This window comes from Rhopalosiphum padi, chromosome 3 (genome assembly GCF_020882245.1).
Source record: "Rhopalosiphum padi isolate XX-2018 chromosome 3, ASM2088224v1, whole genome shotgun sequence".
NCBI lineage: Eukaryota > Metazoa > Arthropoda > Insecta > Hemiptera > Aphididae > Rhopalosiphum > Rhopalosiphum padi.
In genome coordinates, this window is record NC_083599.1 from 5,853,666 (window position 1) to 5,865,720 (window position 12,055).

General features: G+C 31.2%; 1 long non-coding RNA gene across 2 annotated transcripts; it reads left to right on the forward strand.

Annotated features, from left to right (window-relative positions):
* The first annotated feature begins 7,194 nt into the window (after positions 1-7,194).
* Positions 7,195-11,669, forward strand: LOC132926386 (uncharacterized). Of its 2 annotated transcripts, none has more exons than XR_009661426.1 (6): positions 7,195-7,920; positions 8,012-8,177; positions 8,243-8,490; positions 10,872-11,198; positions 11,283-11,457; positions 11,535-11,669. It is a non-coding gene; the product is annotated as an uncharacterized LOC132926386 (long non-coding RNA). The 2 variants fall into 2 exon arrangements; XR_009661427.1 differs by having other exon boundaries at positions 11,287-11,457.
* The last annotated feature ends 386 nt before the right edge of the window (positions 11,670-12,055 follow it).

Genomic DNA, 12,055 nt, shown 5'->3' on the forward strand with positions numbered 1-12,055 from the left:
TACCCTTAAACAACCCGGGACTCAATTCGTCAAAAAAGGTTATACTGGGACTCAGTTCGTATGCAGCCAGAATAATAAATCCCACAATCGCATCGGGCAACGATCGCGGATTTGCGACAAGCTATTTACAAAACTAACAATACATTATATAAGCCCTATCGTTTATCATACGCATATAATATGATATTATAATTATTATAATATAGTAAAATTTTTGTGTACCTAATTAAAATATTATATAACACAACTATATATTCCCCACACTTGGATAGTTCTGGTGTTAGCTGGTTTAGCTGAACCCCAGAGGACGATTCCGTAGGATCAAATAGGTAGAAGTAAGCTCTTATATAATAGTAGACGGTTAGAGGTGCTCATTTTTGATTTTAGGAGTGGTCTTAAAATATGCAGGCGGCTGTTCAGTTGTTTCCGTTTATTTTTGAGGTGAGGGCCCCAGGTTAGTCTTTTGTCAAAGACTAGACCGAGGTATTTTACTTCATTAGTCTGTGGTATGATTTTATTGTTGAACGTTAAAAGGGGTGGTACTCCCGGGCGGAGTGCAAATGTAACCTGAGCTGATTTGGAGTCGTTGACTTTGATTTTCCATGACTTGAACCAGTGGGAAAGGATGTCCAGGTGGTTTTGAAGTCGGAGATTTGCTTCATGAATACCATGGCTGGAGGGGAGTACGGCTGTGTCGTCGGCGTAGGTCCCGATAAGGGTATTGACTGAGGTAGGGATGTCTGCTGTGAATAAAGTATAGAGGAAAGGAACGATGTCACTACCTTGTGGGACGCCTGCTGAGATTGTTTGCAAACTGGAGAGTGTTGTATTTATTTTAACTCTGAAGCTTCTGTCGCTTAGGTAAGATTTGAGAAGTAAGTAGTATGGCGCCGGGAAGATGTTTTTTAGTTTGAATAAAAAGCCGTCGTGCCACGCGGTATCGAATGCCTGAGCCACATCGAGGAAAAGACCGGAACAGTATTTTCTAGTTTCGAGTGTTGTGGCGATATAGTCTACTACTCTGTATAGTTGGTGGAACGTTGCGTGGTTGGCGCGGAAACCAAATTGAAAATCGGGAAGAGCATTTTGCTTTATAGCGATGGCAGTGAGTTTCTTGAGAAGAATTTTCTCAAATATTTTAGCGATTGTGGGAAGAAGACTAATTGGTCTATAGGATTCAGGAGTGTCAGGAGGTTTTCCAGGTTTTGAGATGGTTATTATCATGGCTGATTACCAGGAGTTTGGGAAATAGGACAGACGGAAAATAGCATTAAAAATATATGTGAGAAGGATAATGGTTTTTGGTGGTAGGTTTTTGGCTGTTGAGTTATTTATGCCATCGTGGCCTGGTAATTTGTTTTTCTTCAGTTTTTTGATAACCGAAAGAACTTCTCCGGGTGACGTAGGCGATGCTGGTGGAGCCATTGGTAGAGATGATGAAATGAATTCTTCCACTCGTAGCAGATGAGGAGTGTCTGGAGAGATGTTGTGCGGTTTGAATGTGTTTGCTAAGTGGGAAGCCAGAAGCTCAGAGTTTTCTTGTGGAATGATAGCAAGGTTGTTGTTTTGTAACAAAGAGGGGGGATGACAGTTTTGTGTTTTAGAAGTGATTTGGTTTTTTTCCACAGCGAACCGTTTGAGGGAGAGAGAGATTGGAGATAGGTGGCATAATATGAGTGATTTCTGTGCTTCTTAAGAGTTGATTTAAGTGTGTTGGAGTAATAGTTGTATCGTTGTTTATCGATTGGGTAGTGGGACCGTTACCAGGTGTTCCGAGCACGGCGTTTAATCCTGATGAGCTCTTTTATTTCTGGCGTGATATTTATGTTGTGATTTTCTTGAGCTGGAAAAGTGGTGTTAGATGCTTAGATGGTGTCTTGAATATTTTTTGTAAGGATGCTTACTGCATTTTCGATATCATCTGAGTTTTTAAAACTTATATTAAGGGAGGAGAGAGTTGACATTGTATTACAGAACTTGTTCCAGTCTGTTCGGATTTTAGTGTGCGGGCAGAAGTCGATGAAGGCTCGTATTTTGAGGATGACCGGAGTGTGGTCAGAGGCTGGATCGTTTATATTTGTAATATTAGTGTGAATGTGATTTGGTAAGTTGAAAAGGAAGAAATCAAGGAAGTCAGGATGTCTGTTTGTATGAGTTGGCCAATAGGTGGGAGAGGCTGGAGAAATAATTTTGAAACGTTTGTTTGAGATAAAGTTGTGCAATGTGCGGCCTCTTGTGTTCGTTGAACGGCATCCCCAGGCTCCGTGCTAGCATTGAAATCAGTGCCGATGATATATGTGTTGTTAAGTGATTGAAAATATAGGGCTAAATTTTCTGCAGGGAATTGGCAGCTGGGGTGGAAGTAGGCAGATATTATTGAAGTAGGTATGGAATTTATACTTACAGATGTAGCGGCTAGTTGCATGTTTTGAATAGATTTCGGAGGAAAAGGAGTGTGGGATTTTGGAAGAAATTAGAAGAGCAGCACCAGCGTGGGCTGAATCTTCAGGGTGATTTGCTTGAAGGCAGTCGTATCCATATATTTTGAATTTTGAGTTGGAGGTGAGATGAGACTCCGTAATGAGGGCAATATCTACATTGTTTTCTTTTAGGGCGATTTGAAGTTCGTTTGTATTATTTGAGATTCCATTAGCATTCCAAAGAAGAATGGTTAAAGTGGATAGTTTATTGGCGGCCATTGGTGTTTATGAGTTTGTCAATGAGTGTTGTAAGTAGTGAGATTAATGGATTGATTAATGATCTAAAATCATTTATAAAAGAGGAGAGTTGTTCGTTAATATTGGTTGAGGCAGGTTGGGTAGGGGGAAGGCGTATTCTGGAGAATATTAGTATGTTCATTGATTTTCGGGATGGGAGGGAAGTCAGTCTGGCTTGGTTTTTGAATGTTGGAAGAAGTGGTTGGTTCTTGAGAATTTGAAGTATTCTTACGCCAGGGATTAGAATACTGGAGCTTTCGTGTTTTGACAATGCCCTTATGGACAGTACAACCTTTATAGTTTGCTGGGTGCGGGCCACTACATAAGGCACATTTGGCAAGTTCACTTCGATTTTTTTGACATAAAGAAGAGTCGTGCAGATCGCCACAGCGAACGCACCGAGGTTGGTGGCTGCAGTATGTACGTGTGTGGCCATAAGATTGGCAGCGGAGACATTGTGAAAGTCTTTTTTGGGGTACGGAGCTTCGGCTTTAATTTTTGTGAAGCAGAGTGAGATTAGTTTAAAGATTGCAGAATTGACTGAATCAGGCTGTAAATCAATAAAAAAATATTGGGAGGGGCAATTTTGATTGTCTATGACGTGCATTTTTTTATATTTCTTGCTTGGAAGCTTAGAGCTGAGAGTTCACTTTTTATGTATGAAATATCTGTTGATGGGTGAGGATTTATAATCACTACTCTGTACGGTTTATCTTCTTTGTTCTGAAAGGAGTGGTGGGGAACTTCGTTTTCTCTAAGGTATTTTACAACGGCTCTGTAAGAATCCGAGTTGAACGTTTGTAATCTCAGACCTTTGGAAGAAGCTTTACACTCAAAACGAGAGGACTTGGTTAGTTCGTTAATTTTAATAACAAACTTAATGAAATTTAGCTCCGATTCTATGAATATAGGCGGCGGGTTTGGAGGAATGGTTATGGTAGATGTCTGCGGTTGTTCGGTTGGTGTCTGGTTGTTCAGTCACTTCCATGACCAATTGTGTATCTTCTTCAGGAGGAGCTAAAAGAGAGAAACGATTTGCGGAGGTGAAAATGCTCGTGTCTTTTTTCGAAAGTGGAGATGTGGCGTGACCTGGAGATCTTACGCGTTTGACTGGGTTTAGAGAGACTGTTTGCCAGTCTTGTTCATTGTCTGAGAAGTTTGATAGAGAGAGATCGCCCATTTGGTTTGGTAATGATGTTGGTATTTTTAACTATGGTGGCGTTTTATTAATTTTAGTTTCGTTATTGGTTTTGAGTTTTGAACTTTTGGGATTACTATTACAAGAATTCATAATGACGTAGATAAATATGTTTATACATTACCAGTAATTTGAAGTCCCGCGAGCGGCGCGACTTGCGCTGGGGACCGCAGCGAGCACTAATGACTTTGCTATCGGAAGCAGATAAAAGGGGAACGGCGAAACGATTAACATGCGTGTGGACTGTACGGTGTCTCGACACGAACTGAACTTATTAATTTTATATTTTAATTTTTCAACAGATGTTTTTTTTTGTCTAAATTATGTTCTATACATTGTAATTTTTTGACCTAATATTGACCTATGTCACCTGAAACTTCATTTTTTTTTTGCCAATTCAGTGCTCATTGGTGTTTTTGCTGCTTAAGACAATTTGTAAAAATAGTTAAAGTACTTTATTTGGTCTATCTTAACATTGTATTGTATATTTGATTGTGGTATTGTGGCATCAATATCAAATCCAAAGCTTGGCATTTAGCTCACTAATCACTAGGACTAGGATGTGTTAAAAACATAAAAAAAAACTTGATGATTAAAACAAATTTTCAAATGCAATATACATATGCTAAATATATCATAAACTAATTTATGTGTAGGTAACTAAAATGTAGTTACATTATATTGACAAATATTATTTAAATCTTAACAGAAAGATTAATTTTTATATAATTAGATATAGTATTAATATTTTTTAGTAAAATACTAGCATTCAACTATGGACACTAACTAAAAGGCACTTCTTTGTTTAGAGCTAAGTATTTCATAAACATGCATTAATTTTTGTTAGCTATGTAGGTACCTTATTTTAAATTTGAAGCTATATCTACACCACAGGAAACTAAAAATGATAACTAATTTATATTAATTTAATTATTTATTGAAAATTAGTACCTAATATATTTTGGGAGAAATTGATTTTCATAAATAAAAGAATAATCAAGAATTGGTGATAAATGTACAAAGATTTTTTCTTATTGCTTCTTTAAGACTTTTAAATTAAGTTTATTATGCTAATATAACCAAATAAGTTGAGTTTTAACTCTCCACTGCCCAAGACTAGCAAAAGTAGTTACATTAACTGTTGTTTCCAATGTCAATTGTGTACTAGTAAGAAATGCTGTAGGTTTAACAGTTTAACATTCAAAGCAGTTCCAAGTTGGAATGAAGAAGTAGATATAGCAACCATAGTTGCAGTTGAACAAAAATAAAAATTTAATGGAACATTTGACACTGTATTGTTACCAAGGGAAAATCCTAAATAGTTAAAAATAAAATTATTTCCTATTTCTTTTACAATAATCACTAATCAGTTTATTAAAAATTAACTGATTTAGTTTTAATTGTTACTAATGTAGGGTAAGCTCTGAATAATAATGATGTTAAAGAGTACCTAAGTTACCTACCAAACGAAAAAAAATTGTGTTTGTAGTTTTCTTATTAATATAGGTCCCCTTAACCAAAATTAGTTGTAGTTTATGATATTGATCACAATGAATGAACTTCTAGAGATGTTCTAAACATCTAAAGCCACACTGATAAAATTATTTATATATAGCAATTTTAGAATATATGTAATTACACAAAATATTGCAAAAATAATAAATTTGTTAATATTTATTAATCAATTTTCAGTAAAAGTAATTAAGCCATTTAACCATTATCAACAATATACAAATCGAGGGTGATTAATTATTTTAAGTATACATATAGTATATATATTATTATTATTATACTATATATATTGCAAAAGTGCCTGAAACCTATAGTAAGTTATTATTGGTAGATGTTTTAACATTTGAGCCTGTATTTAAAATCGGTATAAATCAACATGCTTACATTCCTGCATTTTCTGCATTATCCACCAGAGTAGAACCACTTAAATTAAACATAAACATGTTTTAGAAATTATATTTTTAAGTTAAGATAAATATTTTTAATTTTAATAACACCTTAAAATTAACTAACTAAAAGCGACAAACTCGCAATACTATAACAACATATATTATAATATAATATTTATTAATAAACAATAATAATATACTATGGTATTTCGTCTCTGTGCCCTATACTGTTTCAAGGTGGATTGATAAGGTAAAGGTGTTAACCAAGATGGATATATCCACCTTGGTGTTAACGTTAGCATTTTCATTTTTCATTCACCCGCCTAAGGTAAATTATTAAAATGATAACATTTATATAACTAAATCTGTTTGGAAGAATATGTACCTCCAACAATGCCATGTTAAGGTTTAATGCCACCGGAGGCACACATATTTTGCTACCTCATACCCGTCTACCACAATACAAATCATTAAAAAAAAATGGTATAATACACCAATTAAATGAATACAGTAAAGATACTTTGTCACATCTTCACTTTTTGGACAAAATATAGGTATCAAGCGCAGGTATTTAGTTTTTATATACTTATATAATCGATTACATATAATATAATTAAATTAATCATACAAAATATAATTTAAATTATGTTTATTTTATATGGAAACTAATAAAAACGACTTAAGCTAAAAAAATATAGTGTAAAGGCTATAATGCTGTCAAAATCAACATGTAAATTGATTTTTATGTGTATACTGTAGAAAACAATTGATCGTTTCAAAAAATGTCTAATATATTAAATTTAAAGTACGCACTATGATAAATTAATAAAATTTAACAGAACAACAAATTATTAAATTGTATTCTAAAAAATACAAAAAAAGAATAATTTAATTTGTAGTAGGTATGACAACAAACTGTCTACTGTCTAGTGTGGCAGTGTCCACTGACTACTGAGCACCAACTATATAATAATATATAGCAATAATTCTGTTATTTGTAAATTATTTTTAAAAATAAATTAATAATTCACCACCACTAGAAAACTGAAAATACGTGCTTGCGTCGTAGTTTTATCACTCGTATTTGTATTTTCACGAATTCACAATAATGTGGGCACGCCAATACTTATCAAGAACTATAATAATATAGTATAATAATATTACTACAATAACTGTACGTCAATCCTCGTCTATCGAGTTTCTCGAGTGTTTCGACTGCGTATGTGTACTGTGTAGGTATTGATTTCATTTGAATTTAACTTATTATCTCTGTATAAAATAATTCATATATTTTAATAATATTTATAAAATGTTTAATCAGTAATCACTGATTGAATATTTTTTATATTACGAAAAGTACCTACAAAATCATAAAATAATTATTATAAGACGTATTGCGTTTAAGTAAAATATTGTACCTATTGTAAAAGTTCAATTTAAGATTTTTTCTAAGGCAACACTGAGGTATGCATTCAATATAACGGACCATTTTATCAGCAGCTCTCCAAAGTCCATAAGAATAATGTAATTTTTTGAGAGGTGACCATTTCTGATTTCATCTATTCTGTGGTTATATTTTTACTCTGTAGTCTATAAATTAATCATAGATGTTTATATTATACATAGTACAATATAGACATCTGTGAAATTAATAGATTATAATATACGTGGTCGAAAACTTTGAAGCACTACAGGTAGCACCGTTCACATGAATCGCTGCCTATCCGGTAGAAGATAAGAAATATTAGTATTTGTATTGATTTGTGATTAGTAATTACTGATTACTGACTAGTGAGTACTAGGCTGTCTGGGCGTTAATCATTGGCCTGTGGAGCGTGAGTCCGTGATTGTTACGTGACACTTATTTCCGGCTATTGCCTGAAGGCTCTCCTAGTCTCCTTGTTCAACTCCATGTGCTTGACTGGAAAACGGCGTCAAAAACACACGATTGTCAATCATTCAATTACATCTTCAACATTGCTTTACACACATACCTTCGACCGATAGTCGCATAATAAATATCTGTGAATATAGCAACAATTTTGACTCCAGTAATGTTCAACCATGTGTACCGCGACGGTATGAAATTATTATCCGTTGAATTGTAAGTATTGTAATATTTTACCCAATTCATAACTTGTTTTAAAATATCATAAAAAACTATTGTACAAACAATGTTCCTCTGACCTATCCAGATAAGTATACACAAATATATACCAATGGTTCTATGTATGCCAGACTTCAACATTTTAACACTACCAAATACATAAAAGCAATCATAACTCAGATAATTTGGATAAACTATCTCCCGAGTGATCAATTATAAAAAAATATCATAGTTAAAGATAGTTTACCTTAAAGGTTTGTAGCCATTGCATATATTTTTAATTTTTTATTACATTATAGATAGTTATATTTTTTTACAGTAACATTATTAAGTCAGATGATATTGATGTGATGATGATGAAGTAGACTGAAGTACTCTGCAAATAAAATCCCATTTTACGTCAAGTGTATGCTGACTATCACAAAATGCATAACTGTCTTTATAGTACAAATCAGTGTCATAATATCACTAATTTTTAAGACACTTAATCTAGATTTTAAAGCCCTAACAATATTAATGGAAAATAATTTCAATGATAATTTGATAGTTCTTGCAAATAATACAATAGTAAGTATTATTATATTTCACAATACTTTTTTATTATAATTTATCAATCAAAAATAGTATAAGTATTTACATAGAATATTTTCTATTACATTTACTACTCAATTTACTATTATTAGTTTACTTTTTTAATGTCGAGTTCCATAAAATCATTCTTTAAACTTATTTAATTTATGCTTTTAAGTTTTTTTATTGAGCCATTTGGATTATACGAACAGTTGAATAATAATAAATGTACTAAATTAGTACTTCTTTACATTTTTGTAATTTTGCAATTTTGTTATTTTTCTTTAACTTTAAAGGACTAAAAAATTTGTTTTATTAACTGAAATATTTATGTTTATTTTATTATATTTTAATATTATATTCAATTAAGTTCTAAGTATTTAACTTGTTTTTATTTCAATACTTATAGTTGAAAATTTTAGCCATAATATGGATCTTTAACACGTTGACTGCCACATGGCCGCTGGCGGTCATTCAATTGGTATTTGTTTTACGCCAAGAATATTTTTCAATGTATTCTAAATTTGTATACCCTAATATTTGAAAAAATAGAAAAATAGAAAATAAACAGGGGAAAAAACGTATTATATCAACAAAAAAATTGTAATAATTCCTGCTACGCCACGGTCCTTATTTTAGTGCATTATTGTAGCGCCATAGAAAAGTTAATAATATAAAACCAAATGCATTTATGGTCGCCGGCAGTCACAAATGCATAAAATTTGAGAATTACAGATGACCGCCGGCGGCCATGTGGCAGTCAACGTGTTAACTTTAAATCATAAAATCTGTTAAGTTAAAATATGAAGTAAATACTACTTATTCTCTTTATTAATTAGAATATGAGTAAAAAATTCTAAGTTTTACAGTTCATTAATAATTATTGTACAAGCATTATTGAAACCTTAATGCCCGGTTGTAGAAACGACCAATAACTAGGTTATTGAATCGATAACAATTTCGCCTGTTGCACAAAGGACCAATAAATATTGTATTATCGGTTCGATATCCTTTAGACCCAATTTCGGTTCAATAAATATTTAAAAGAGTTCTATAACTTTATTGGCCTGATAAGATAGAATTATTTTGTGATAATGTAATATTATTATTTATCACTATTCACTTCTTAATTATTTCAAATCAAATCATTTTGAAAACTTCAACTTTATTCTGTGCTTCATTAATTAACAGTTAATTAATTTGAATTTTGAAGTCATTGCGAGTACAAGCGGAATCCCATGTATTTATCATCATCATCATCGAATTCCGATGAAAAACGTGATGTGCTTGAAATTTTAATAAACCTTCCTCGACCACAATTGTACAGAGATCGTTTTAACCCTCTGGTACATTATGATGATTTTGATTTCAAAAATAGATATAGGGAAGTCTATATTATGTCATTACTAGAAACCAGAATTATATGCACTAAAAATGTGGCAAATATACAAAGAAAAAAGGTCCAAATATGTGTTAATATGAATCATAAATTTTTATTACTTTAAACAACTACAAACATTAGAACAAATTTAACAAAATTAGGAGTGTTGGACCTTTCAACATCTAAGTTAATCAACAAAATATTTAAATGTATATATAACAAACATTAAATGTTTTTAAAACAGTTAATAAACAAATAAAATATAACATTTACAGTGTACCCAATAAATTAATACTAATTTTTTTTTTTTTAATCAACAGAATCAAACTAGTGAAAATAAAATTTTATATCGTGTTAACAGTAATTTTTTTTCCAGTATAGCAGTATTTAAAAATTGCAATTTCCAAAATAAAAACATGAAATAATTTAATTATTTACTAAGATTGAAAAAAATGTATGCATTATAATTATGCACTTATGAAAAAATATGCCCTAACCTTCCAAATATGCAAAATTAAATTTGGTCTATGGAATCAGTTGGGTCTGAATCGTCCACATTTCAAACCCTGGTATAAATGCATACATACACACAGTACAAACAAGCAATTAATGCATAAAATTCCGGTCTCTAGTCATTACCATCCTAATATAACTTTGTTTATAATTAATATTGGACTAGATTTTAAATAAAAATAATTTCAAATTGTGTACCTCGCAGATTAACAAAGAATACCTTTATGATATTATTGAATATAATTGGAAAGGACATAAAACATGATACTAATAGAAGTTATGCAATAAAACCAGAGGTACAATTATTAATAGCGTTAAGATTCTATGCGACGGAAATTTCAAGCAAGTGATCCAAATTTATTCACTTATGAGCCATATATTTATTAAACAATAATAAACAAAAAATGCTATGATTTAATAAAGAATTAAATATTATATAATATAATACCTAATTAGTAATTAACATAGTTGTGTTACAAAATAGACTGTTATAGGTGATCATATTCAAGTGCACAAGTCATCTGTTTGCAAAATTATTAAACGTGTGTCAAAATGTATAGCTTGCCTTTGTCCTTTGTTCATAAATATGCTCAAAATTCAAAATGAAATGCAAGAAGTTCAAATTGGATTTTATCGACACAACCAATTCCTTAAAGTAATTGATGCAATGGATTGCTTACATATTAGAATTCAATCTCCTAATAGCAATTTAGGAAAACAATTTAGAAATAGAAAAGCCTACTTCTCCTTTAATGTTTAAGCTGTATGTAATAGCAAACTGCAAAATGGAGATTATGAACATTGTAGTTAGGTAATAGTGTAATTATTGATATTTTTTTAAATTATTTTATGGTTATAATGTATATGAGTTATATTTAATACATTATTTATATAGATAGCCAGGATCTGTACATCACAGTACTATTTTCGATAATAGCTTATTACGTGCATAGTTCGAAAACAATGAATATAAAGAATATTTTCTTCTCGGAGATGGTGGATTTCCCTGCAGAAAATATTTAATGACTCCACTGTTATATCCTACCACAGCTGCAGAAAAAAAGTATCAAGTAATTAAAATTAATATTAGTAATGTAATAGTTTTATAATAATGGTGGTTAAGTAAAAAAAAATATTGAACTTATAGAAAGCCCAAATCGGAACCAGAAATGTAATCGAAAGGGTTTTTGGTGTTTTAAAACGGCATTTTCCAGTTTTGTCTGTTGGATTAATTAATCAACCAAAATCAGCATTGACTACTATTGTTGCTGTGGCTGTTTTACAAAATATTTTATTAAAACAAATTAATACTATGCCACGAAAAGATCTGCAGATTGTTGATGTTTTATTTGAAGAACTAGATGCCTTATATAATAATATAATATAATTGAAAACTATTTTTCTTAATAAATGTATGAACGTCTTTTATTTATAATTACAAAATATAAAAGCTCTATTATTTTATGTCTTGTGACTTGTGTTAATTACTATATTATACCATTTTCTAAAGATTAATTTAACAAGAATAAAAACAAATTATTTTAAATTTGTACCAATTTTGTTAATCTTAATAGCAGGTAAACAAAAATTAACAATAACACAAATCCTAGGTTTAAAAATTATATACAAATTTGAAATAAACAATGTAAAAATTTATTTTGAGTTTCT